Below are 27,288 nucleotides of genomic sequence, written 5' to 3' on the forward strand. Positions count from 1 at the left end.
CTTTGTTCTTCACTTCTAAGAATTTCTTCAAATTTGATAATTCAGGAAAGCAAGCTGGCAAAGTGCTGATTTCTTAATTCATTTTCTCAAGAGTTTGTTTTTATCTGACTGGATCACTACCAAATATAGTCAGGATTGTCTCTTAAAATCTTAGATGAGCTGAAAAAAGTTTGGTTTGGGGGGGGGTATATTTTTCCTTGGGAAGCAGGCAGTGAAGAATATATATTTGAGTGTAAAAAAAGAATATTTTTCTCTTTTCATTATCTTAGTCTGGGAGGGTTCGTATCCTGTAATGGGTCAGTTAAAATGGTTTATTTACTGAAAAACAACTAATTTTTACATGAGAAGATTTTCATGGGGCTGTGTTAGCAAAGAAGATATGAAATTTGGGGGCACCTGCCTTAAGTTTACTAAACAAAGCAATGAAACTATTTATAGGTCCTTGCAAAACATGTATGCTTTGTGAATATATATGTCTAGTGTTTGAAATTTCTGGGTCCTCTTAATCTGTGGTAAAACCCCTTTACCTGGTAGGCAAGCTGTGGAACAGTCTATGTCTCATCCTTGTTTCTGGCATGCCCTAATTTTACAGTCTCAAGGCCCATCACATTGCTGCTAAAATACACTTTATTTCTGTGCACCTGTCCTAAGCAGACCATTATCCCCTCATTCCTGGAGTACCACAACTGCTTTCCTTCATTTCTACCTTTTTCCAACTCATCCTGATTAACCTTCTTTAAATGCTCCTCTTTCAGCATGCACTCACTTCATTGGATCCCTATTTTCCACATTAATTTTTTGTATTTTTAGTGTGCACACAAGAAAAAGACAGACAGACAGGAAGGAAGGGAAAGAGATGAGAAGCATCAACTTGTTGTTCATTGATTGATTTCTCATTTGTGCCTTGACCAGGGGGCTCCAGTTGAGCCAGTGACCTCTTGTTCAAGCCAGCGACCTTGGGCTCAAGCCAATGACCTTGGGGTCATGTCTATGATCCCATGCTCAGGCCAGCAACCCCATGCTCAAGCCAGATGAGCCCGTGCTGAAGCCCATGACGTTGGGGTTTGGAATTTTGTCCACAGCATCCCATGTCGACACTCCACTGAGCTACCACCTGGTCAGACCTGTTTATAGCATGAAATCTAACCTCCTTTGCCTGATTTTCAACACTCTTTCTAATCTGTCCCACACTTCTGTCCAGCTTCATTTTTTATGTTCTTTGGCCCATTCTTCTGCTCTATTGAAGTCCTCAGACACACTGTACTTATTCAAGTCTGTGCCTTTGGTATTGTTGTTTACTTCACTCAGAAAGCCTTCCTCTCTTCTCCCTGCCTACTCAGATTTTACCTTGTCTTCTGGACCCTGTGTAAAATTTACTTCCTGTCTGTAGCTTTTCCTGACTATTTCCGCTCTTGCTGTTTTGTGCAAACTTCAGTGACCTTTAAATTAGCAAATTAGTCAATGAAAATGTGCACTATATCTTATATCACTCAGTGTTTTATCTTTATTAATGACGTAAGCCTTCTGAATACAAGGACTATATCTTGCAATGAAAACTTTCATAGTTCCTAGCATAATGCTGAGGTACCTGACTGATTCAAAAGAAAAGAAAGTCTATTTCATTATACCTTTCTAAGGTGCAATCAACAATCCTAGTAATATTGAAGGGGCCTGAATATTTTTCCAATTTGAGTCAAGTCTGTCACCTCATTTACAGAACAACAGGAGGCAAATAAAGATAATTTTGTAACTGGTTAAGACTGACATTTTTGCTGAATGAGTAATTATGTATATACATGTGTTATCTATTATATGTAGGTATTCATACGTGCACACACACACACACACGAGATTTTGTTTCCTTTCTTAAAATAAAGTAGCCAGCTTCACTTGGGGAAATTTAGTTTGATATTATCAACTTTTTATACTATCACTCTAAATCAAATATATCAAATTTCATAGAACCAGGAATTATCCAATTCTCTAAGTAATTTAAGTATAATTAAGTTCCTACTGTGTGTAATACTGAAATTGATTACATATTCTCTGCCCTCAAAAAACTATTAGAAATTCTATTAGGGAAGACAAAGTATATACTCAGAAGCTTAACATAGGAATACTTGATAATTCAATTGGATGTCTGTTGCTTTAATTTTCAATCAGTCTCATCTTCTAAAATAATACATGTCTTTTTTTTGGTATTGATGCCACCCAAATGAAAACTTTTTCTATGATTTCCTCTTCTTTATTTCATTCCCAACCCCCCCCCCCCCCACACACACACACACACACACACAGGGCCAGAGAGTCAGAGAAAAGGATAGACAGGGACAGACAGGAACGGAGAGAGATGAGAAGCATCAATCATCAGTTTTTTTGTTGGGACTCCTTAGTTGTTCATTGATTGCTTTCTCATATGTGCCTTGATCACGGGCCTTCAGTAGACCGAGTAACCCCTTGCTTGAGCCAGCGACCTTGAGTCCAAGCTGGTGAGCTTTGCTCAAACCAGATGAGCCCGCGCTCAAGCTGGCAACCTTGGAGGCTCGATCCTGGGTCCTCCGCATCCCAGTCCAATGCTCTATCCACTGTACCACCGCCTGGTCAGGCCCCAATTTTATCGAGATATAATTGATATATAACATTGCATTTATCTAAGGTATACAAATTTATTTGATATATGTATATATTGTGAAATGATTGCCACACTAAGTTTAGTTACCATCAGTCATCACACATTATTACAAAGTTTTTTCCTTGTGATGAGTATTTTGAGATTTACTCTCTTAACCACTTTCAAATACACAATATAGTAAAGCTAAGTATAATCACCATGCCATGCATTACATTCCCAGAACTTATTTATCTTATGAGTTTTTACCTTTCGGCCCACTAACTGCCTCTGAAAACCACTAATCTGTTCTCTGTATCTTTGAGTTAGGTTTTTTTAGTTTTCTCATGTAAGACGAGATCTCCATAGTTCTGGGGTTAGAACACTGGTCTTGTAGATTCTACATAAAGTAAGACCAAACAGTGTTTGTCTTTCTCGGTCTGATTTATTTCACTTAGCGTAATGCTCTGAAGGTTCATCCATGTTGTCACAAATGGCAGGATTTCCTTCCTTTTATGGCTGCATAATTATATATATATATATATATATCACATTTTCTTTATTCATTTATCCATCGGCAGACACTTAGATTGTTGCCATGGCTTGGCTATTATTATTAATGCTGCATTGAACTTGGAGGTACAGATGTCTTTTCAAGATAATGATTTCATTTTCTTTGGATATATACCTAGAAATGGAATTGCTAGATTGTATGATAGTTCTGTTTTTAATTTTTTGAGATACCTCTGTACTGTTTTCCATAGTGGCTGCATTGCTTTATACCCCCTGCCTTTTTTATTTATGTTTTCCTTTGTAATTGTGCCAAAGAACAAATAGTACACCCAAACGAAAACTTTTTAAATGCAGAATGTTTTATATAAATAAAAGTATGAATATTTGGAAATGTCTAGTGAATGCGTTGGATTTTGTGTTGATGCTTGGTTGCAGATGCAGCCAGTAACACTATAACCTTTTTTTGTTTGTTTGTTTGTTTGTTTGTTTCTTTTTTAGTGAGAGAGAGAGAGAGAGAGAGACAGACAGACAGACAGACAGGAAGGGAGAGAGATGAGAAACATCAACTTGTAGTTGTGGTACCTTAGTTGTTTGTTGATTGCTTTCTTATATGTGCCTTGATGGGTGGGGGGGCCCTCCAACTGAGTCGGTGACACCTTGCTGAAGCTAGCGACCTTGGGCTTCAAGCAAGCGACCTTTGGGCTCAAGGCAGCAACCATGGGGTCATGTCTATACTCTCATGCTCAAGCAGTAACATTGTACTCAAGCTAGATGAGTCCGCGCTCAAGCTGGAAGAATCCGCACTCAAGCTGGCGACCTCAGGGCTTTGAACCTCGGTCCTCAACATCCCAGACCCACGCTCTATCCACTGCGCCACCACCAGTCAGGCAACACCATAAACTTTATTCATTTATTTATTTTAAATACTTATTATCTACTTGTGACAGACCTTGTACTAATGCTGAATAGGACTATGTCTTTTCTTAAAACTTATAAGCAGCCCTGGCCGGTTGGCTCAGTAGGTAGAGCGTCGGCCTGGCGTGCAGAAATCCCGGGTTCGATTCCCGGCCAGGGCACACAGGAGAAGCGCCCATCTGCTTCTCCACCCCTCCCCCTCTCCTTCCTCTCTGTCTCTCTTTTCCCCTCCCGCCGAGGCTCCATTGGAGCAAAGATAGCCCGGGCGCTGGGGATGGCTCCTTGGCCTCTGCTCCAGGCGCTAGAGTGGCTCTGATCACGACAGAGTGACACCCCGGAGGGGCAGAGCATCGCCCGCTGGTGGGCAGAGCGTCGCCCCTGGTGGGCGTGCCAGGTGGATCCCAGTCGGGCGCATGCGGGAGTCTGTCTGACTGTCTCTCCCCGTTTCCAGCTTCAGAAGGATACAAAACAAAAACAAAAAACTTATAAGCAGAAAATGAAACTATTTACTAATGCAATGCTCTGGAGATTCATATGATGCCGGAAAAAACACACAGGACGGTCACTGAATCATCCCCTATTCTAATTACCCAAACTAGTTTACAAAATACAATTTATTTACTCCTGGTTATGCTTCAGACTTAGACCAGTCATATAAACTTGGGCGGAAATAATTAATAACAGTTGCTAGGTATCGAGTGCTTCCTAGGTACCAGATATTGCAATAGTGCTTTATATAACAAATATCTCAATGAATTGTAACTCCTATTACTATGTAGGTACAAATACACACACACTTTACAGCAGAGTACACTGGTATTCAGAGATTAGATGTTTGCCCAAAGTCAGTGGAAGAACCTAGACTTTTTTAAAAATTGATTTTAGAGAGAAAGAAGAAGGGCAAGAAAGAAAAACATTGATTTGTTGTGCCATTTATTTTTGCATTTATTGGAGAGGTGGTTTACGTAACAAAGGAAGACAAGGATGAAGGTGATTTGAGTTCACAGAGAAATTTTTTTTTTTTTTTTGTATTTTTTTCTGAAGCTGGAAACCGGGAGAGACAGTCAGATAGACTCCCGCATGCGCCCGACCAGGATCCACCCGGCACGCCCACCAGGGGCCACGCTCTGCCCACAAGGGGGCGATGCTCTTCCCCTCCGGGACGTCGCTCTGTTGCGACCAGAGCCACTCTAGCGCCTGGGGCAGAGGCCAAGGAGCCATCCCCAGCACCCGGGCCATCTTTGCTCCAATGGAGCCTCGGCTGCGGAAGGGGAAGAGAGACAGAGAGGAAGGAGAGGGGGAGGGGTGGAGAAGCAGATGGGCGCTTCTCCTGTGTGCCCTGGCCGGGAATTGAACCCAGGACTTCTGCACGCCAGGCCGACTCTCTACCACTGAGCCAACCGGCCAGGGCCACAGAGAAATTTTAAGGAGGAATGGAGAAATATTGAGGAAACTTACATTTAATGGCCTCAATGTAGAATTTATAGTACTAATGTTTATTAGTATACTACAAATGACTAATTTGAATTACCTCAGCCATAAGTAGAAAGATTAAATTCTGTCTTTCTATCTTACATAAATGTCTTTCTTTAGCTGTGTGTTGGATATATCTTTGCCTATGCTTTTAAATGCATTTTCCTCCCCAAAGCATAGTTCCATGATGTAATACACAGATTACCAGCTAGGCCTATTGAGTCCATTTTTTTCCTGCTAGTTATTCAAGCTGTGTATTTTGAGTGCTAATAATAGTAGGAACTCAAGTACAGTTTTTTGTTTAGAAATTAGGCTATAATCTTCAGTTTGAATTTTATATATAAATGTTTTATTCTCTCTAAAGATGCCCCAAACTAATATTATTGTATTTTCTATAGAATAGAAATTTGTTAGTGAGTTGTTCTCTAGTGTAGCAAGCACTGTGGCAACATTTCAATCTACACAGTGTTTATTTCATTAAAAGTAATAATAATGAATACTTGCAAATGTGAAATTTTAAATCGCATGTTAGAAGATGTTGCAAAATCAGTTTTAGTCCTGATGTTGCGAGTTCCTAGCAAGACTTGTTGGTAAATGGGTGGATATGGAAGCTGAGATCTTCTTCATTTCTTTTTTTTTTTTTTTTAATGTATTTTTATGAAGTGAGAAGCGGGGGAGAGGCAGACAGACAGACTCCCACATGCACCCATCCAGGATCCATTCAGTATGCCCACCAGGGGGCAATGCTCGGCCCTTCTGGTGCTTTGCTCCGGGGCAATCGGAGCCATTCTAGGGCCTGAAGCAGAGGCCATGGAGCCATCCTCAGCACTCGGGGCCAACTTTGCTCCAGTGGAACCTTGGCTGTGGGAGGAGGAGAGAGAGACAGAGAAAGTAGAGGGGGAGGGGTGAAGAAGCAGAGAACGCTTCTCCTGTGTGCCCTGGCCGTTAATTGAACCCGGGACTTCCACACTCCAGGCTGACGCTCTACCACTGAGCCAACCAGCCAGAGCTCCTTCATTTCTTTTAATGTTTTCTCCTTCCCACAAAACTGTAGGAAGTCCTTGACCCAAGAGAGCTCTTACATAATTCTTTTTGTTAAAAATTATTTTATTAACTGCATTTATTGGGATGACATTGGTTCAAAACCATAAAGGTTTCAAGTGTACAACTCAAAACACCATCTGTACACTACATGGTGCACTCTCCGCCCCAGCAAAGTCTCTTTCTATCCCCATTTCCCCCCTTGTCCACCTCTACTTTGTCCCCAGCCCCCTTTCCCTCTGGCTATTGCCACACTGTTATCGGTGTCTGTGTTTTGGGCTAATTCCTTCGCCTTCTTTCATCCAGTTCCCTCACTCTTGTTCCCTCTGAGCTGTCTGTTTGTTCTATGTGTCCATGCCTCTGTTTCTATTTTGTTCATCAGTTTATTGTGTTCATTAGATTCCGCATATAAGTGAGATCATATGTTATTTGTTTTTCTCTGACTGGCTTATTTCACTTACCGTAATAATCTCCAGGTCCCTCCATGCTGTCACAAAAGATGAGATTTCTTTGTTTTTCACAACCGCGTAGTATTCCATTGTGTAAATGGACCACAGCTTTTTTATCCACACATCCACTGAGGGCCACTTGGGCTGAGAAATTTATGGTTTGCTTTTTATTTTAAAAAATAGAAAGCACAGGTGAATAATTAGAAGAAAGTTATCTTCTATACTAGCGATTTTCAGCCTTTTTCATCTCATGGCACACATAAACTAATTACTAAAATTGTATCACACCAAAAAGTATATTTTTTGCCAATTTGACAAAACAAAATGGGTATAACTTTGATTCATTCATACCAGACAGCTATTGTTGTGTTGGCTGTTGTCATTTATTTGACAATCTAAGGGGAAAGAGGTCAGCGCCCTAACTAAATTGGTTGGGTATTGCATGTTTTAAAAACTCTTGTGGCATACCAGTTGAAAATCACCATTCTATACCCAATATAGTCTGACATATATACCTCCCAGACTTTTTTTTTTAGATATTTTTTTTAAATAGTAATTAGGAAGTTTATACTACATACATGGTTTTATAAGGTGTTTTTAACTTTAACAATATATTATACCATATTAACAAATACTCATATTTCTATGTCTTAAATATACTGCTTCTCATCATTTTCAAGCCAGCATTGTTATATTCGAGGTAGATTTTTTTCCTTAGGTTATCTTCTTAGAAATTATTCTAAATAGCTCCTTAGTTATTCTATCTCCAGTACAAGTCTACATTTCTTTCCCGTTATCGGTGGTTCTACAGCAGACAGACCATAAGAACATAGTTTCCAAGAACATGGTTTAATTATTTTTTTCAAATAGGGTGGGTGCATAGCATTATTACACTGTGTGTCCCAACAAAGGCTTCCATTGCCTAAGAATGTTTCCCTTTCCCCTATTAGAAACCCAAGTTAGCAGTGTCTGACAATTCAGTCAACCAACAAGGGCTAAAAAAGGATGCAGACTTATCTCCCTCAGCACATGGCTCTTCCTCGGCCTGCATCTGCTCCAGAGGAACTCCAGCTCCCCTTCTTCCCTGAGACTGTCATCAGCCTTCCTTCCTCTTATATTCCTGCCTATTCACGATCTTTTTGTTCAAGCTTTGCACTTAATTTCTTGGCTATGAGCTTTTCAAAATCACCATTAAGAGCAGAGAGACTTTGGAATTTGTCCAAAGTGACCAATCACTATAATAATTTAATTAACAAATATTTCTTGTTCATTATTATCTATCTATCCTTCATTTAATTTATTCTATTTTTTAGGATTTAAAATTTTTTATTCTGATCTGACCTTTAAAATATACATATTTTCATTCTCATCTTACTAAAAATCTTTCTTCAAATTTATATCACTACAGTAAATATAAATACAAGTTTAGAAGCTGCTTCCAGAAAGTAGATATGATTCAGTAGGCTTGAATCATTTTAATTAATGACTAGGTGATTGAGGAGCCTAAGCTTGTAAAATTTGCTAAGTGATCTTTTTAACTGGTTAGCATATTCTAATTATCCTTGACAAGGTGAAGGGGTGTGGGTATTAACAAGAGGAAGTTGGCTAGGGGATATATACCAAATGATTCAATAAAGGGCTAAAAAAATAAAATGTAAATATAACGGGACTTCAGACTTTAAAAAATCATGACAGAGGCCTGACCTGTGGTGGCACAGGGGATAAAGCGTCGACCTGGAATGCTGAGGTTGCCAGTTCAAAACCCTGGGCTTGCCTGGTCAAGGCACATATGGGAGTTGATGCTTCCTGCTCCTCCCTCCCCTTTCTCTCTCTCTCTCTCTCTCTCTCTCTCTCTTTCACTCTCTCTCCTCTCTAAAAATTAATAAAGTAAAAAGAAAATTTAAAAAAAAATCATGACAGAAAGAGAAATAAATAGTGTTAAGTATGGGAAAGTAAACAACTATTATTTTTAAAGCTATAATACTATTAATAGTATTAAAATAGTATTATTTGTTGATCATGATTTATTTCTTTATTTTATTTTATTTATTCATTTTTTTAGAGAGGAGAGAGAGAGGGAGAGAGAGAAACAGAGAGAGAGAAGGGGGATGAGCTGGAAGCATCAACTCTCATATGTGCCTTGACCAGGCAAGCCCAGGGTTTCAAACTGGCGACCTCAGCATTTCCAGGTCGACGCTTTAGCCACCACAGGTCAGGCCGATCATGATTTATTTCTTAGTTAAGACAGAGCCTTATTTATTTTCATTTTTAGCTTAATTCTTTCCATTAGTTCCTAATATGTTTTAAGAGAGGAGAGGAGAGAGAGATGATTTAAAAAAAAACATCAAAAACAGGATACTGTGAGATCAAAAAGTTCTAATTGCCACATAGCTTTTGTGTTATTAAACATACTGTAAAGTGGTAGTGCTGATACCACATTTCTTAGATGGGATTTCCATCACTGTCAAAATATGAATAGGTATTGTTAATGTGAACACTGCTTCTCCCCTGTGAGCCAGGTAAAATGGATGGTTGTTTTAGAATGAGATATTCCGCCTGTTCTGTATATTAACAGAGATTTACACCTGCACTTCTAAGTAACTGAACAAATCAACTCTATAATTGTCTTATCTGAATCTAATTGATTATATTTACAATGACACCTGCTCTTACATTGTTTTAAAAGAATTGAGAGCTTGATTTTTGTATGATATTTTGGTAAATCAGAAAAAATTGGAATGTACACAGGATAAAGGGCAATTGGTACATTAGGAACTCGGGGGGGGGGAATTAGTGAAGTTATATAAACAATAAAAATCAACAGGATTAGAAGTAAATTTGAAAAGTCCATACAAAGTTTCTTATGTTGTAGAACTTGGAACAATTAAGATCTAACAAATTTTTATAAGATGCTTTGAGTTTAAAAAGAAATTGTTTTAAATCATTTTAGAGAGGAGAGACAGAGAGAGAGAGAGGTGGGGAGGAGCAGGAAGCATCAACTCCCATATGTGCCTTGACCAGGGAAGCCCAGGGTTTCAAACCAGGGAGCTCAGTGTTCCAGGTCTATGCTTTATGCACTGTGCCACCACAGGTCAGGCTGGATGCTCTGAGTTTAAAAGAAGACATTAACGCTCAGTGGTAGAGCATCGGCCTGGCATGCAGGAGTCCTGGGTTCGATTCCCGGCCAGGGCACACAGGAGAAGCGCCCATCTGCTTCTCTACCCCTCCCCCTCTCCTTCCTCTCTGTCTCTCTCTTCCCCTCCCGCAGCCAAGGCTCCATTGGAGCAAAGTTGGCCTGGGCGCTGAGGATGGCTCCATGGCCTCTGCCTCAGGCGCTAGAATGGCCCTGGTTGCAACAGAGCAACGCCCCAGATGGGCAGAGCATCACCTCTGGTGGGCATGCCGGTAGATCCCGGTCAGGCACATGCAGGAGTCTGTCTGACTGCCTCCCCATTTCCAACTTCAGAAAAATACAAAAAAGAAAAAAGAAAAAAAAAAGAAGACATTAAGTCTCAAAAATCCCCATCTTCAAATTCTTGTCTTTAAACATTTCTTTTAAACTAAATGTATTAATGGTTTCATCTGGTATCATCCTGACACTGTATGTACTGTTTGCTAATGCAGTTATCTGAACATATCAAACACTCACTAAGTATTTTTAATGATTTTACTGGTATTTAAGTCCTAGGTTTAATGTAGTATCACATATATGGAGTGCACTAAGACTCCTGAGTTTCCATAACAAATTTTTGCTTTGAATTAATGAATTTACTTCACATTAAGGGCTATGTAGACTTTACCAATGGCTGTGGAAGGAACCACTATGTAGTTTTTTAAACCTGAGACATACTGTTAGGATTTAATATGCAAATTTCATAAAGCCTAATAATTTCTAATTTATGATGTCTCACAACGGAGTACCATCAGATATTTCATATTGCATGTTTTATTTATTGCTAGTACACAGCTTATAACTCTGTTGTAATATCTAAGTAGAGTCTGGCATTTACTTTGTTCATTTCTGCAGACTTCTGTGGGTGATAAGGTTCTAACCTTATTATTTTAAATCTTGCACTAAATGTGTTTCTTTGTTACTAATATAACGATGTTTTCAACTCAGAGAAAATATTAACTTTACCAAGCTTTATAAAAGATAAAAGTCAAAGTTATTTCATGTCATGCTAATGAAACTTTTACTGATCATATTTACATAGTAGTCTCTGTTAACAAATTAGAACCTAATCTGTAACTGTCAGCAGATTGATTCCTCATGCTAGTTTCTCATTGCAAACACCAATATTAAAAATATCAAAGCTGCCTACTCTCTGAGATGAGGAAGCCACATGATCACTCCCAACTCTGAAGTCCTATGATTTCAAGCTAATTTCAAATGAAGGAGGAAGTATCTGCCCAAAGTAAAGCAGTGAAAATCTTAGAGCAAGCAAGTAGAGGTTACAGAAGTCTTTTGTTAGCATGGTTTACTGGACTTCCTTGCTAAAGTCTCATTATGGAACCATTATTATGGGCAGTTTTGTAGTTAAAACTGTAAGCAAAGAAAATAATGTTTTGCAAACAGGCAAAAATGGCTTGACCTATGGTGGCGTAGTGCATAGAGTGTTGACGTGGAATGCTGAGGTCACCGGTTCGAAAACCCGGGCTTGCCAGGTCGAGGCACATGTAAGAAACAGCTATGAGCCCTGGCCAGATAGCTCGGTTGGTTAGAGCATTGTCCCGAAGAATGGAGGTTGCTGGTTCGATCCCTGGTCAGGGCACATACAGGAACAGATGTTTCTGTCTCTTTCCTGCTCTCCCCCTTCTCTTCTCTAAAAATCAATAAAAGACATTTTTAAAAAAAAGAGAGGCCTGACCTGTGGTGGCGCAGTGGATAAAACGTCGACCTGGAAATGCTGAGGTCACCGGTTCAAAACCCTGGGCTTGCCTGGTCAAGGCACATATGGGAGTTGATGCTTCTAGCTCCTCCCTCTATCTCTCTCTCTGTCTCTCTCTATCTCTATCTCCCTCTCTGTCTCTGTCTCTCCCTCTCTCTCTCCTCTCTAAAAAATGAATAAATAAAATTTAAATTTAAAAAAAAAAAAAAAGAGAGAGAGAAACAGCTATGAGTTGGTGCCATTCCTCCCCCTGCCATGTATTTGTGCCCAGAAATGTATGGAAAGTACTTAGTTATTCTCCATAATTCAGATTTATAATGTATTCTCTCCAAAGATCAATATTTTAGTTACTGAAGGTCCAGTTTGTTGATAAAATGGTTATTTTGTGTTTTAAGAGAAATAAGTGCAATTCCTCAGTAACATGAATGATGTATGGAAATGATCACTTTGGGTGGTCAAAATATTAATAAGTTGACCACAACATCCAAGATATTGTGAAGTATGAAGAATACTTATTTCAAAATTTTAAAACTTGAGAAGAGTAGAATTTCAAATTAAAACCCAATTTAGAATAGCATGCTTGTATTGGAAGAATCTGCAAAAAAAAAAAAAGCAATGAAAATGCTCAATAAATGCCTCTGCTTCACAGCCCTATGGTATGATTTATTACACAAATTTTTAAAGATAACAGTGTTGTAAACCATTCAGGCCAGTAGTTATGAAGACTTAACTTCCACAAACACAGTACGTTTGGGAATTGAGGTTTCTGGTAAATTGTATATTATTTAGAACAGAATTTTCATTCCCTTCAAGCCCTTGTCTTAGCTTCTCAGCTTTTCTCTTTCCTCCTTGCTGTTTATCCTCCTCACTGCCATAAGGGTTACCTTTTAAAAGACAAATCTGATCATCACTTACTGGCTTCAAAAACTTCACCGTACTATTCGTGCAAAGGCCCATATCACCTTAGTAAAGCATCCACAATCAGACTTATAGCTTTGTCCTTTTTTGCCTCTCCCGTAGAAGACTGCACAGCAAACTCTTTGCTGGTCTCATGGACTCCTATACTTTTCTTACACCATTGTGCTTTTGAATGCTCTATTCCAGGGGTCAGGAACCTATGGCTCATGAGCCAGATGTGGCTCTTTTGATGGCTGCATCTGGCTTGCAGATAAATCTTTAATAAAAAAAATAATAACGTTAAAAATATAAAACATTCTCATGTATTACAATCCATTCATTTTCTACTGCTCATGTTCATGGTTGTGGGTGGCTGGAGCCAATCACAGCTGCCCTCCAGGACAACACCAAATTTTTATTGGATAATGCATAATGTACACGGGTTGTTGTATGGCTCTCACGGAATTACATTTTAAAATATGTGGCGTTCATGGCTCTCTCAGTCAAAAAGTTTCCCGACCCCTGCTCTGTTCCCTCTGCTTGGAATGGTACTTCTCCTCTTTCCCCAACTCATCTTGTATGACCCAGTTGAAGGTCACATCTTTCAAGCCTTTCCCCAATTCCCCCCAGACATTGCTAATTATTTCTGCCTCTGTTTCCATAAGCACTTTTCATTATGTCATTTTTTTGTGGTATACACACACTTTTATTTTGTATAATTATCATATAGTTTATTTTGAGAACCAAGCATTGTCTTTCGTGGCTATGTTCCTGTTTTTGTACTGTATTCTATTTGGCAGTGTTTATCATCCTTTCTACTGATTGTTTCATCCTCTTGATTATTCATTCATTTATCAGGTATTAATTGAAAAGTTACTGTGTTCCAGGTACTGTTTTGGTACTGGAGATAGAGTAGTAATTAAAGCAGTCACAGTTTCTGTTCTCTGCTAGTTGAGGACACTTTTTTTTTTTTAAATCACAAAAACATCTATATAATTACATTCATGACATCATTGAAGGTCTCTATTCAATACTTCTTCATAACATAAACTGCTGACCCTGTGACTTCCCCACCTCTACCCCACCACCCTATAAAGAAACGCCTAACACATGGTGGCAACTCAATACATGGTCAAAGAAGTAAATGATAATATAAACCAGCCTGACCAGGCAGTGGCACGGTGGATAAGGCATCGGACTGGGATGCAGAGGACCCAAGTTCAAAACCCTGAGGTCACCGGCTTGAATGCCAGCTCATCCGGCTTGAGCGCAGGTTCACAAGCTTGAGCACGGGGTCGCTGGTTTGAGTGTGGGATTATAGACATGATCCCATGGTCACGCTGGCTTGAGCCCAAAGGTCACTGGCTTGAAGCCCAAGGTCGCTGGCTCGAACCCAAGGACTCTGGCTTGAGCAAGGGGTCACTCACTCTGCTGTAGCCCCCCAGTCATGGCACAGAAGAGAAAATAATCAGTGAATAACTAAGGTGCTGCAATGAAGAATTGATGCTTCTCATCTCTCTTCCTTCCTGTCTGTCCCTCTCTCTCTGTATCTGTCATAAAAAAAAGTAATAATATATAACCCAACATGAATTATACAAATTTTTTAGATTAAACTTTATTTGAAACTTTGTAGATTCACACATAGTTGTAAGATATATAGAAATACCTCACACACTCTTTCCCTAGCTTCCTTCAATGATTACATCTCTTCTTTAAAAAACTTATTTTATTGATATTAGAGAGAGAGAAGAAGGGAAAGAGAGAGACAGAAACGTCAATCTGTTCCTGTGCGTGCCCTGACCAGGATTTGAACCTGCCCCCTTTGTGTATCGAAATGCTACTTTAACCAACCAAGCTATCTGGCCAGGGCTCAGTGATAACATCTTACAAAATATAGTACCATATCACAACTAGAATATTGATACCGTTCAGATTTCCCCCAGTTGGTTTCACTGGTACTGGTGTGTGTATATGTTTATATGTGTTTAGATCTGTGCAATTTTTCACCCGTGTAGGTTTGTATATTTACAGTCAAGATAGAAAACAGTTCCGTCATCAGAGGGGTTTTCAGTCACCACACCTACTCTTATCCCTTCCTCCCCAACCCCCATCCTTAACCGGTGGCAACCACTAATGCTTTCTGCATTTCTATAATTCTCTCATTTCAAGGAAGTTATACAAATGGAATCATACAGTATGTAAACTTTGGGGATTGGCCTTTTCTTTCACTTAGCAAATTCTCTGGGGTTTCTTCCAAATTCTGGTGTGCATCAATAGTTCCTTTTTATTGCTGAATAGTATTCCATAGTATGTTTGTATTCTAATTTATTTAATCATTTTTCCATTGAAGGACATCTGGGTTGTTTCTACTTTGGGGCTATTATGAATAATGCTGCTATGAACACTCATGTGTAGATTTTTATATGAACATAAATTTTCATTTTTCTGGGATAAATGCCCAGGAATGCAGTTGCTGGGTTGTGTGGTCATTGCATGTGTCGTTTTATAAGTGCCACACTATTTTCCAAAGGGCTGTACCATTTTATATGTAAAAGAGCAATGTAGGAGAGATCCAGTTTCTCCATTTTCTCACTGGCACTTGGTTATGTCACTGTTTTCTATTTTAAACATTCTGATAGGTGTATAGTAATATCTCGTTGTGGTTTTAATTTGCATTGACTAGTAAGATTTAACATCTTTTCATGTACTTATCTGGTATTTATATTTCCTCTTCAGTGAAATTTCTGTTTTATGTCTTTTCCACAATTTTTTCTTTTTTTTACATCCTCATACCTTTATTTTTTTAAGATTTCCATTGATTTGAGAGAGAGAGAGAAAGAGAAAGAAGCATCAATTCGCTGTTCCACTCAGTTATTTTATTTGCATTCCTTGATTGCTTCTCATACACACTCTGACTGGAGATCGAACCATGACCTTGGCGTGCCGGGATGATGCTCCGCCCACTGTACTGTCTGGCCAGGGCTTCCTCATACCTTTCTGATTAGCAGGTGGGCAGATAAAGCCTGGTGATGTTGTTGCAAAGGAGAGAGATTCTTTTTTTTTTTTTTTTTTTAGATTTCTGTACACATTTTTTTAATTTATATTTTTTCTTTAAATTGAGTTTATTGGGGTTAGTTAACAAAATTATTCAGCTTTCTACAACACATCATTTGTACACTGTATTATGTGTTCATCCCCCCAAGTCAAGTCTCCATTCATCACCATTTATCCCCCCATACCCTCCATTTTGCATATTATTAACTCTTTTGTTTGATATGTGGTTTGCAAATATTTTCTCTCAGTCTGTAGCTTGTTTCTTCATCCCTTTAGTGGAGTTATTTACAGCAGTGGTCCCCAACCTTTTTTGGGCCACAGACTGGTTTAATGTCAGAAAATATTTTCACAGACCGGCCTTTAGGGTGGGACAGATAAATGTATCACGTGACCGAGACAAGCGCCAAGAGTGAGTCTTAGACGGGATGTAACAGGGAATCTGGTCATTTTTAAAAAATATTTATTTTTTTATTTTTTTTCAGAGACAGAGCGAGAGTCAGAGAGAGGGATAGATAGGGACAGACAGACGGGAACCGAGAGAGATGAGAAGCATCAATCATCAGTTTTTCATTGGGACTCCTTAGTTGTTCATTGATTGCTTTCTCATATGTGCCTTGACCACGGGCCTTCAGCAGACCCAGTAACCCTTTGCTCAAGCCAGCGACCTTGGATCCAAGCTGGTGAGCTTTTTGCTCACACCAGATGAGCCTGCGCTCAAGCTGGCAACCTCGGGGTCTCGTACCTGGGTCCTCTGCATCCCAGTCCGACACTCTATCCACTGCGCCACCACCTGGTCAGGCTCATTTTAAAAAAATAAAACATCATTCAGACTTAAATATAAATAAAACAGAAATAATGTAAGTTATTTATTTTTTCTCTGCAGACCGGTACTAAATGGCCCATGGACCAGTTCTGGTCCACAGCCCAGGGGCTGGGGACCACTGATTTACAGAGAAAAGGTTTTAAATTTTGATTAGGTACAATTTATTAATTTCTTTTTATGGATCATAGTGTCAAGTCTAAGAATTCTTTGCCTCTTGCTAGATCCCAAAGATTTTCTCCCATGCTTTTTTTCCTAAATATTTTCTAGTTATATGCATACATTAAAACTGTAGTTCATATTGAATTAATTTTTGTATAAGGGAATTTTAGATCAAGGTTTGTTGTTTAGCCTATCTATGACTGTCCAATTGTCCTTCTTCCATTGAATTACCTTTGCACCTTTGTTAAAATCAGTTGGGCATATTTGTGTGTGTTTATGTTTGAATTCTCTGTTCTGCTCAGTTGATCTATGTGTCTCTCCACTAGTACCAAACTGTCTTGATTACTCTAGCTATATACTAAGCCTTTATATCTGGTAAAGTGATTACTGACTTTTATTCTTTTTCAAGACTGTTTGTTATTCTAGTTATTTTGCCTTTTCATATAAATTTTAGAGTAAGTTTGCTTATATCTACAAAAATACCTTTCTGGGATTTTGAGAGGAATTACACTAAAATTATATACATCAATTTGGAGAGAATTGACATCTTTTCTATGATGAGTCTTCCAGTCCTTGAACATGTATCTCTCTTCATTTACTTAGCTCTTTGACTGTTTTCTTTATTTTTATTAAATTTTTTTATTTATTAATTTTTAGAGAGAGACAGAGAAAGAAGAGGGAGAAGCAGAAAACATCAACTCACAGTAGCTGTTTCCTGTATGTGCTTTGACGGAGCAAGCCCAGGTGTCCTGAACCGGCTGCCTCAGCGTTCCGGGTCAACACTTTATCCACTGCGCCACCACAGGTCAGGCTCTTTGATTTTTTTCATCAGCATTTTGTACTTTTCAGCTTGCAGATTGTGTATATGTCTTGTTAAATTCATACCTGAGTACTTGATATTCTTTGGCACGATTGTAAATGATACTGGTTTTAATGTCAGTTTCCACATGATTATTAGTATATAGAAATGAAATTGATTTCCATGGACTGATCTCATATTTTTGTGACCTTGCTTAACTCAGTTATTAGTTCTAGTGCTTTTTTAAATTCCTTGGGATTTTCTATATCGACACGTTTTCTGCAAATAGTAACAGTTGTACTTTTTTTCCTTTTTAATCTGGATGCCTTTTCTTTCTTTTTCTTGCCTAATTGTCCTGGCTGGAACCTTCAGAACAATGCTAAATCAAATTGGCAAGAATAGATATCCTTGTCTTGTTTCTGAACTTAGAGAGAAAACATGCAGTCTTTTACCTTAAAGTATGATGTTAGCTATGTATTTTATTAACAGATACTCTTTATCAAATGAAGTAGCTTTCCTCTATTCCTAACTTGCTAAGAGTTTCTATAAATGAGTGTTGGATTTTGTTCGATGCCTTTTTTTGCATCAGTTGACAAGATTATGTTATGTGATCATATGATTTTTGTTTTTTAGCCTGTTGATAAGGTAGGTTATATTCACATATTGACCCACCCTTGCAATCCTTAAATAAATCCCTTTTGATCAAGGTATATAATTCTTTTTATACATTGTTAGACATAGTTTGTTAATATTTTGTTGAGGATTTTTGTCTAAGTTCATGATAGTGTTTTATAGTTTTCTTTTTTTTTTAGGGCTTCATTTTTTTTTTTTTTTTAATTTTTTATTTATTCATTTTAGAGAGGAAAGGGAAAGACAGAGAGAGAGAGAGAGAGAGAGAGAAGGGGGGAGGAGCTGGAAGCATCAACTCCCATATGTGCCTTGACCAGGCAAGCCCAGGGTTTCGAACCGGCAACCTCAGCATTTCCAGGTCGACGCTTTATCCACTGTGCCACCACAGGTCAGGCTCATTTTTTTTTTTTAATTGATTGATTTTTAGACAGAATGAGGAGGAGAGAGAGAGAGCAGAAGGGGAAGAGAAGCATTCATTTGTTGTTCCACTCAGTTGTACATTCATTGGTTGCTTCCTCTGCATGCCTTGACCGCAGATCGGACCCGCAACCTTGTCATTTTGGGACGATGCTCTTAACTGACTGAGCTAACTGGCCGTGGCCTATAGTTTTCTTTTTTTGAAAGGGAAACATTGTCTGACTTTGTAATTTTGGTGTCATGGTGATACTGGTTTCATAAAATGAGTTAGGAAATAGTCCCTCCTTTTCTATTTTCTGGAAGAGATTATATAAAAACTATTGTTAATTTTTCAAATATTTGGTAAAAATTTTCAGTGAAGCAATCTGAGCCTAGAGATTAGTTTTTCTGAAGCTTTTACATTACAAATTCAATTTTTTTTCATGGTTATAGACCTATTCACGTTATTTATTTAATGTTGGTGGATTGTCAATGGTTGTTTTTTGTGAAGTTTGTCAATTTATCCTAACTTTCAAATTTTGTGAACAAACAAGAGCTCTTCGGTTTACAATTTAGCGTGGCGGAATCATTTTCTGGGACTCCAATGCTGACTACTTCTTATACTCATTCCCTATCTATAGTAATTTAGTAATGAAAGGATGAAACATTATAGATTTCGTTGTAAAGGAAATGGAATTGAATTCCAAGTTACCGTTTTATTTTCTAGTAATTATTCTCTCTTAAAAAATACTAATTATAGCCTGACCAGGCAGTGGTGCAGTGGATAGAGTGTCAGACTGGGATGTGGAGGACCCGGGTTCGAAACCTCAAGGTCACCAGCTTGAGCACGGGCTCATCTCATTTGAGCAAGGCTCACCAGCTTGAGCCCAAGGTCGCTGGCTTGAGCAAGGGGCCACTCACTCTGCTGTAGCCCCCTGGTCAAGGCACATATGCATATGAGAAAGCAATCAATGAACACAGCTAAGGTGCCACAGCAAAGAATTGATGCTTCTCATCTCTCTCGGTTCCTGTCTGTCTGTCCCTATCTGTCCCTCTCTCTGTCTCTGTCTCTGTCACAAAAAAAAGCCAACTTATTATATATATATGTATGTATGAATATATGTATCATATGTTTCAAGAAATCCCCTCCCCACCTAGTAAATGAGACTACAGACCTATGTGTAGCCTATCTAGAGTTTATATTGCTTGTTTGTCTTTTGGTTGTTTTTAGTAGGTGGCAGTTAGGAAAAGATGAGGTAAATTCCATATTCTTGTTCTTCACACCAAAGGAAACAGATGTCTCACGTTTTCACAAGGTTATGGCCGTTTCAGACTTAGGAACCTCATAAAGATAAATGAGCAGTGTCAAATCAAAGGATCCTTGTTTATCAAGATCGCCTTCCGCACCTTTCCACCCATTTCTGGCTCTTTCTCCCTATCTTTTGCCTTATTCCTTTTTCCTTTCCGCTTTCCTCCGATTTTCCTTTTTGACTGCTTTTTTTTTTTCTTGGTTTCTTTTTTCCCCTTCCTTCTTATGAGCCAGTTTAATTAGCAACTGCCTTATTTTGTAATCTAAAGGCACTGCAGCACAATCTACTTCCTCTTGTTAGTTTCTCCTTTGCCCTACTATCAAGTGGGACAGCTATACACAGATGTGGTATCTTAACTATCTGGAGAATGCCTAAGGCCTGAGTTATGATAATGAAGTTTGAGTTAAGAATCTGAACACTGTCTAAAAATACCCAAAGTTGCTTGGCATATTTTAAAATTCATTTAGAAATGGGGCTCTTTTTTTCCTATCATCAATAGATAGATTTTATTGGCATATATAAAAATACATACAACTCTCCTTTGCAGACAAAAGAAGTGGGTAAAGACTCTCCAGATTTCACTATTCTAATATAATTTAAGCAAGCCACTTAGAAACAATTTCATTCATGGACTTGAATGTAACCTTTACATTTATTTTTTCAACATTCATTTTGACACTTTTATTTTTATTTTTTATTTATTGATTTTAGAGAGAGAAAGGAAGGGAGAAAGAAAGAGAAATATCAAGTTGTTGTCCCCTTTATTTATGCATTCATTGGTTGATCTTTTGTGTGCCGTGACCAGGAATCAAACCTGCATTGGTGTATCAGGACAATTCTCTAACCAACTGAGCTACCCGGCTAGGGCCCTTTGACTTTTTATAGTGAGGGTTTTATTTTGTTTCCCATCATGACATCTCTAGATATAAATAATTTGTGAGGGGAGGAGGGGGAAGACAGGAAATGAAAGTTCAGATTTCATTTTAGGACTTTTGGCATTTTCTAGAAAGCTCACAGCAATGGACACCTAGTGTGTTTTCCCCTTTAAATATTGAAGATATCCAAATATTTTTCTGTGCTGTTGTTGATACAAAGTTCTAACTTAATGGTAAAGCTTGATAGTGTATTGTCATTGTTCTGTAATTACTTATGAGAATTAAAAGGCAAATAACCTATTGCTCTGCTTTATGTTCTGGTCAGCCGTGTACCAGATTTCCATTTTCTTGTTTGTTTCTTTGTTTTAAGTTTATTGGGGTGACAGTGTTAGCATAACTACACAGGTTTCAGGTACCCAGTTCTACAACACATGTATACATCATATTGTATGTTCACCCCCACAAGTCAAATCATGCTAAGTGAAATAAGCCAGTCGTAGAAAGACAAGTACTGTATGATTTCACTCATTTGTGTAATCTAGTGAACTAACAAGCAAAATAGAGACAGACTCATACATAGAGTTTCATTTTTAAGTCATAGCTGAAATGGTTTTATATAGTTCTTTATGCATCTCCTGATTAAGTTTAATCTTATCATGTCAGAAGAGTCATCTCGGATCCATATGGAAAGATCAGAATTGAGGGAATATTTGTGTTTCCATGTCCTTTGGTTTTTCTTTAGCTCTGCAGTAGTTAATTGGATACTATTCCCATTTTAAAAGGGCAGAGAGACTGACCTCCCTGGTGTAAGTAAAAGTCATAGAATATAGCTAGCTTTATATTTTGATATAAAAATCTTGCTCCTCCAACCATTATAAGTTTGGAATGTATACAAAATAACTCATGGTTTAAAGAATATAGTTTGTTTGCTGTTTATGATTCTGGCAAATTTTTAATATTACTCTAAATACATTATCTTCTTTTCCTCTCTTTTACTTTTTCCTACTATACTCTGAAATAAATAAACAGTATTTTTTATATTTTGTTGGGTTTCAAAAGGTTGAGAATCAATTTGAATTGCTTTGGAATTTAAGTCTCTCAAGACACAAAATCCTTGTGTTTTTTCATGTTAATTCTGGAGAAAAGAATTCAAATTCCAAAAATCAAATCACTATTTCTAGTAGGGGCCACCACACCATTTCTTTCAGGAAACATCACATAACTTTTAAAGCAAATGTTAAACAGAAATGTTTAACACTTCCATACCTGAAAGTCGTTTAAAAGAAAGGGTTTTAAAAGAGAGGGGTGGGGGGTGTTGGGCCACTGCTAGCAAGAAAACAAAGACCACGTCTTGAGTCCTGAGCATGAAGTCTAAACCATTAGCAGCAGCACCAAGTGGAAAAGGCAACATGTCCACCATCCTGGAGTTGGCAAGCATTTTCTTATGCATCAAGTAGGGGGATAAGGATGTGTAGGTTGTTTTGAAAGAATTTACATTGGCTATAAAGAGGTTGGAGAAGGTGAAGCTGGGATAGTTCTGTGATAGGCGCAGAGTCCCTAAGGAAGAAGGATCTGCTCCTTCGGGTGGTTGTGGGCCACAGTCCCGAAAGTTCATGTGTAAGCAAGAAGCAGAGGTTCCTGGGGTTTGACGGCATTTGGCCGTACTCTTCTAGATAATCGCAGAAATAGCCACCTGAAAGTTAATTTAGAGTTCCAACATACACTCAGGAATGTGGGCAGTCTTGTTAGCTGGCCCCCAGCTATTAGCTGTCTGACTGCTCTGTCTTCCTCTCACTCTCCAGCCTGCTGTAATTTCATTTAGGATGTCTCAGAATTGTTTTGTCTTGTCACAAGTGTCAAGGTCCAGACATCTCTGTTGTTACCCAGTGTGTCAATTGTGTTTATTAGTCATGAGCTCTGTCATGCCACGCTCTTTTGCCTCCAGGCCTTTGTGTTCACTACCCCAGCTCAAATTTTGGTTTCTTTGGAACTTCTTTACTCCTTTTCATCAAAAGACTGCTTAGATACTGCCTGACCTCTGGTGGTGCAGTGGATAAAGCGTCGACCTGGGAATACTGAGGTTGCCGGTTCAAAACCCTGCACTTGTCTGGTCAAGGCATATATGGGAGTTGATGCTTCCTGCTCCTCCCCCCTTTCTCAATCTCCCTCTCTCTCTCTCTCTCCCTCCCTCCCTCATCTCTAAAATAAAATAAAAAGACAAGACTGCTTAGATAGATACCCTTCATGTGTGTTAGTTACACTGTTCCCTTACTGCCCGCACTTCAGGGTTGCTTCCTCACTAAATATAATCTCCTTGAGGACAGAGATCTTAACTCGTTCATGATTATATGTCTTTACTACCTGGCATGAAGCCTGGCACATAATAGATATTACATAAGTACATATTTGCTGAATAAACATATAAAATTACAGGAAAAATAGTTAGTTACTTAATTTTTAAGTTTAAAGGTCATTATAAATCTCCTGTATGAATATATGTTTCTTGCTAAACACTACACTTCTTTATACAAGTGGAGAGTTTCAGTTATTTGGTGACTTTAAAATTTGGGACTGGCCAAGTGGATCTCCAGTTTCCCTTGAAGAAAAATATAACTTACCTACTCAGAGGTAGGAAATAGTGAGTTTAATATGTTACCCATTAATATGAATTTCTGAAATAGCTGGATTGTTTGGGTTTTTTAATAGTGAAGTAGAGTTTGCTGAACTCTTCTGTAGAACTTTTTGAACTTGAATGAAGAGTAGCTCAGGTTCCCCATCTCCATGTAAGTGAGGAGTAGTACATTACATTTATTTAATGTTTCTTCTATAGACTGCTAGCTCCCTGAAAGTAGGGCTTGTATCTGTCATATTTCTGTAGGAACTTACTAAGAATTTGTTGTATAGCCCTGGCCGGGTTCCTCCATTGGTCAGAGCATCATACCCAGACACCAAGGTTGCGGGTTTGATCCACGGTCAGGGCACATTTAAGGGTCAACCGATGAATGCATATATAAGTGGAACAACAAATCAATGTTTCTTTCTCTCTGTCTAAAAATCAATAAATAAATTTTAAAAAGAAATTTAAAAAAGAATTTGTTGTATAGAGAGGAAACATTACAGAGGAGATCTTAGTTTTTTGTGTGAACTCTGTGTAGTAGAAGGCATATATGGCCAATTTAACAAGTAGAACTTACTATGTAGATATAATACATTTTCTGAAATAAGCAAAATGATCCTATTGGGATTTGGAAAATTACAACTTTGAGGTTGGTTTTATGTGATATTGTCACTCTTTTGGGCAAAGTAGATCTAAAATTAATTTATAAAGAACAAATGGACATTTCAAATCTTATCTAGCAATAGAAATTGGGAAGAATAGTGTTTGTGGCATCTAAGTAAATCTTTATTCAGAAAGACATAAGATGGAAACTCAAAATGCCAATTATTCTGAGGCTTATTTGTGAACATTTTATTTTAGGAGTTTTATAAAAGTCCCTCTTCTGCCAGAAAGGAAACTTGAGTTTGAGAACTAGTCTCTAAGGACTTGATATTAAATGAACTTAACTCTTTGTCTAACACAGATTGATTTCATTATTCTTGGCACAAGATCAAATAGCTCAGACATAGCATTTCTCTGAATGTTTGGAACATTTTCCTTCACTATTATTTCTCAATATATGTAAGTGCTGTTCTTTCAAAGTGATATATGCTTACATTATATAAACAAGTGGTTCAAACTTCTTTAAACTTTAGCTTTAATGCTATGATTAGAAAGTTAACAAAATGAACTTTCCCTAGTCCTGAATCTTAACCTTTTCAGAACCTCAGCTTCCTCATCTATAAAATTGGGATAATGGTGTCCACCTCTTAGGATTCCAGAGGGAATCAATTATATATATAAAACCTCCAGTACAAAGTAAGTATGTCACAGATAGATGGTAATAGGGTGGAGTCGGTAATTTTTTACTAAAGCCAGATGCAGGGATTGAATTAGACGTGTTGTTTGCCTGTTTCTTTTCGACCATTGTTGTCCCCTAATAGCCCAAGTATCTCTTTTAAGTAAGAAACACCATAAAGAATATTTTTCAGTAATCTCTATGTGAAAACAAGTTGCAGAACAGTATAACTCCATTTGTGTGATAAAAAGAGCATGCTCAGCCTGACCTGTGGTGGCACAGTGGGTAAAAGCATTGACCTGGAACACTGAGGTTGCCGGTTCAAAGCCCTGGGCTTCCCTGGTCAAGGCACATATGGGAGTTGATGCTTTCTGCTCCTCCCTCCCTTCTCTCTCTGTCTCTCTCTCTCCAAAATGAATAAATAAAATTAAAAAAAAAAAGAGCACGCTCATTATATGTATTTATAGAAAAACTTTTTGAAGTATACACAATAGTTTCTGAGGATTAATTATCTTTGCAAAGTGAGACTGGGGAAACCAAGTGAAGAAGGAAAAGTTTTCTTCTCTCTCCACCCCTTTGTACAGCTAGAATGTCAAACGTATTATTTTTATAATAGAAAACAAAAATAAAGACCATTGAATGTTTTGGCAACAATTGGTAAAGATTATAAGCAAAACTAATAAACTGTCTAAGAGCTGGTGATATCTAAAAGTAAGTTATTTTTTATCATAACTCATAACTTCAGTATAATTATATCAGTGACTTTTAAAAATAAAGTGATATAAAAAGATTGCTGTTAAAATGATAGTTAATTAAACCAAAATACCTGACATAATGCTGGATACCTTCAAGATGTATCTTTGATAGTTTTAATTCCAAGCAATTTCTTTTCTGTAAAAAATGTAAACAACACAAAAAAGTTGAAAGTGAAATTTTTCTGTATCAATACCACCACTGAGGTTTATTTATTGCTAGTGACTTGGTATGTAGTTTTCAGGAATTTTTCCCATGGACCTACATAAACCCGCATGCAATTATTTGTATATATTTCTTAAATAAAAATGGGATTTTATTATATACACTGTGCTGCAACATGCCCTTTTCGCTTAATATATTTAGGTAAGATGAGGACATACATACTTTTCTTTTTTAACCACTAACCTGTTATACCATAAATTATCTAATTATTGGTATTGATGAAAGTTAAAGTTGTTTGCATTAAACATGCCCAGTCCACATTAGTATTTCAATAGAACAAATGCCTAGAAGTAGAATCTGTGGGTGACAAGGTATATTCATTCTAAAATATGATGGATATTGCCAGCTTGCCCATGAATGAAGTTCTATTATTATATCAACTTGCACATCACCCACCTGCAGGGTCTGATATAGTGCCTGTTAATACTTTACTACTCTGGTATGAAGAAATGGATAAAATTTAATTTATATTTCTTTGGTTATTACTGTAGTCGAAAAATTTCTTCACATGTCCATTAGTTAATTATAGTTTCATAAATTGGCTATTTCTTTATGCCCCATTTTGATACCTTTTTTCACTTTTTTATTTGTCGGTGCTTTTTATATACTTCAGATACTAGTTAGCTTCAAAGTAATGAAACAAATACACAGCCCCCCCAATTGTTGTCTTTCTCTTTAAATAGTGTTTTATGCCAAAGAAGCATTAATTTTTTATGTAATTTTGTTTTTCTCAATACTGTACATTTATATAGTTTTTAAAGATTTTTTCAAAGCTTATAATGAAAAACAGTTGTCTTATGCCTTATGTCTACATTCCCACTCCCAATTCTTGCTTCTGAGAAGCAATCACTTTAAAGTTTTGTAGATGTTTTCCCTGAATTTTTCTTTTATAGTTCTAAAGAACATATTTATACTGCTATCTTGGTATTTCAGTTTTAGATGAAAGATGAGAATTTAGCTTTCTTACACACATGTTTATATTATTCATTACTAGTATATAGAAATACAACTGATTTCGTGTGTTGATTTTGTATCCTGCAACTTTGCATCTGTTTATTATTCCTAACAGTTTTTTTAAATGAATTCCTTAGGGTTTTCTAGATACAAGATTATGTCATCAAGGCAGAATTTTTTAAGGTTTTTATTTATTGATTTTAGGAAGAGAAGAGAGAGAAAAGGGAGGAGTGGGAAGCGTCAACTCATAGTAGTTGCTTCTCATATGTGCCTTGACTGGGCAAGCCCAGGGTTTCGAACCGGCGACTTTAGCATTCCAGTGCTAAAGTCGACACTTTATCCACTGTACCACCACAGGCCAGGCAGAATTTTTTTTTTACCATAATATATTTTCTAAATAAGACCAAAGAACATAATTTATGCCAAATGAGGAGAAGCTCTTTGAGTTCTGTGTTTTGGATGGGGAACCACCAGGTTCTCTTGAATAGTGGCTACGCTGTGGTTAAAGGGAAAATTAAAAGAGAAGTTATAAGATAAGATTTATATGGACAAATCCCTGATCTGTGTTTTTCTTTTTAATTTCTTTAACTGAACACTTTAAAACCTGACACCATGTATAAATGTATTAA

The 27,288-nt window shown here is 37.7% G+C and overlaps 1 protein-coding gene across 2 annotated transcripts in view; it reads left to right on the forward strand.

The window, feature by feature from the left end:
• The window catches only part of TAOK3 (TAO kinase 3), a 160,804-nt gene that overhangs the window by 14,036 nt on the left and 119,480 nt on the right, over positions 1-27,288 (forward strand). For both annotated transcript variants that reach the window (XM_066260470.1, XM_066260471.1), the window contains exon 2: positions 17,479-17,626. The gene's annotated coding sequence lies outside the window, so the exon portion shown is untranslated. The remainder of the gene's footprint in view (positions 1-17,478; positions 17,627-27,288) is intronic.

Source organism: Saccopteryx bilineata, chromosome 2 (assembly GCF_036850765.1).
Source record: "Saccopteryx bilineata isolate mSacBil1 chromosome 2, mSacBil1_pri_phased_curated, whole genome shotgun sequence".
NCBI lineage: Eukaryota > Metazoa > Chordata > Mammalia > Chiroptera > Emballonuridae > Saccopteryx > Saccopteryx bilineata.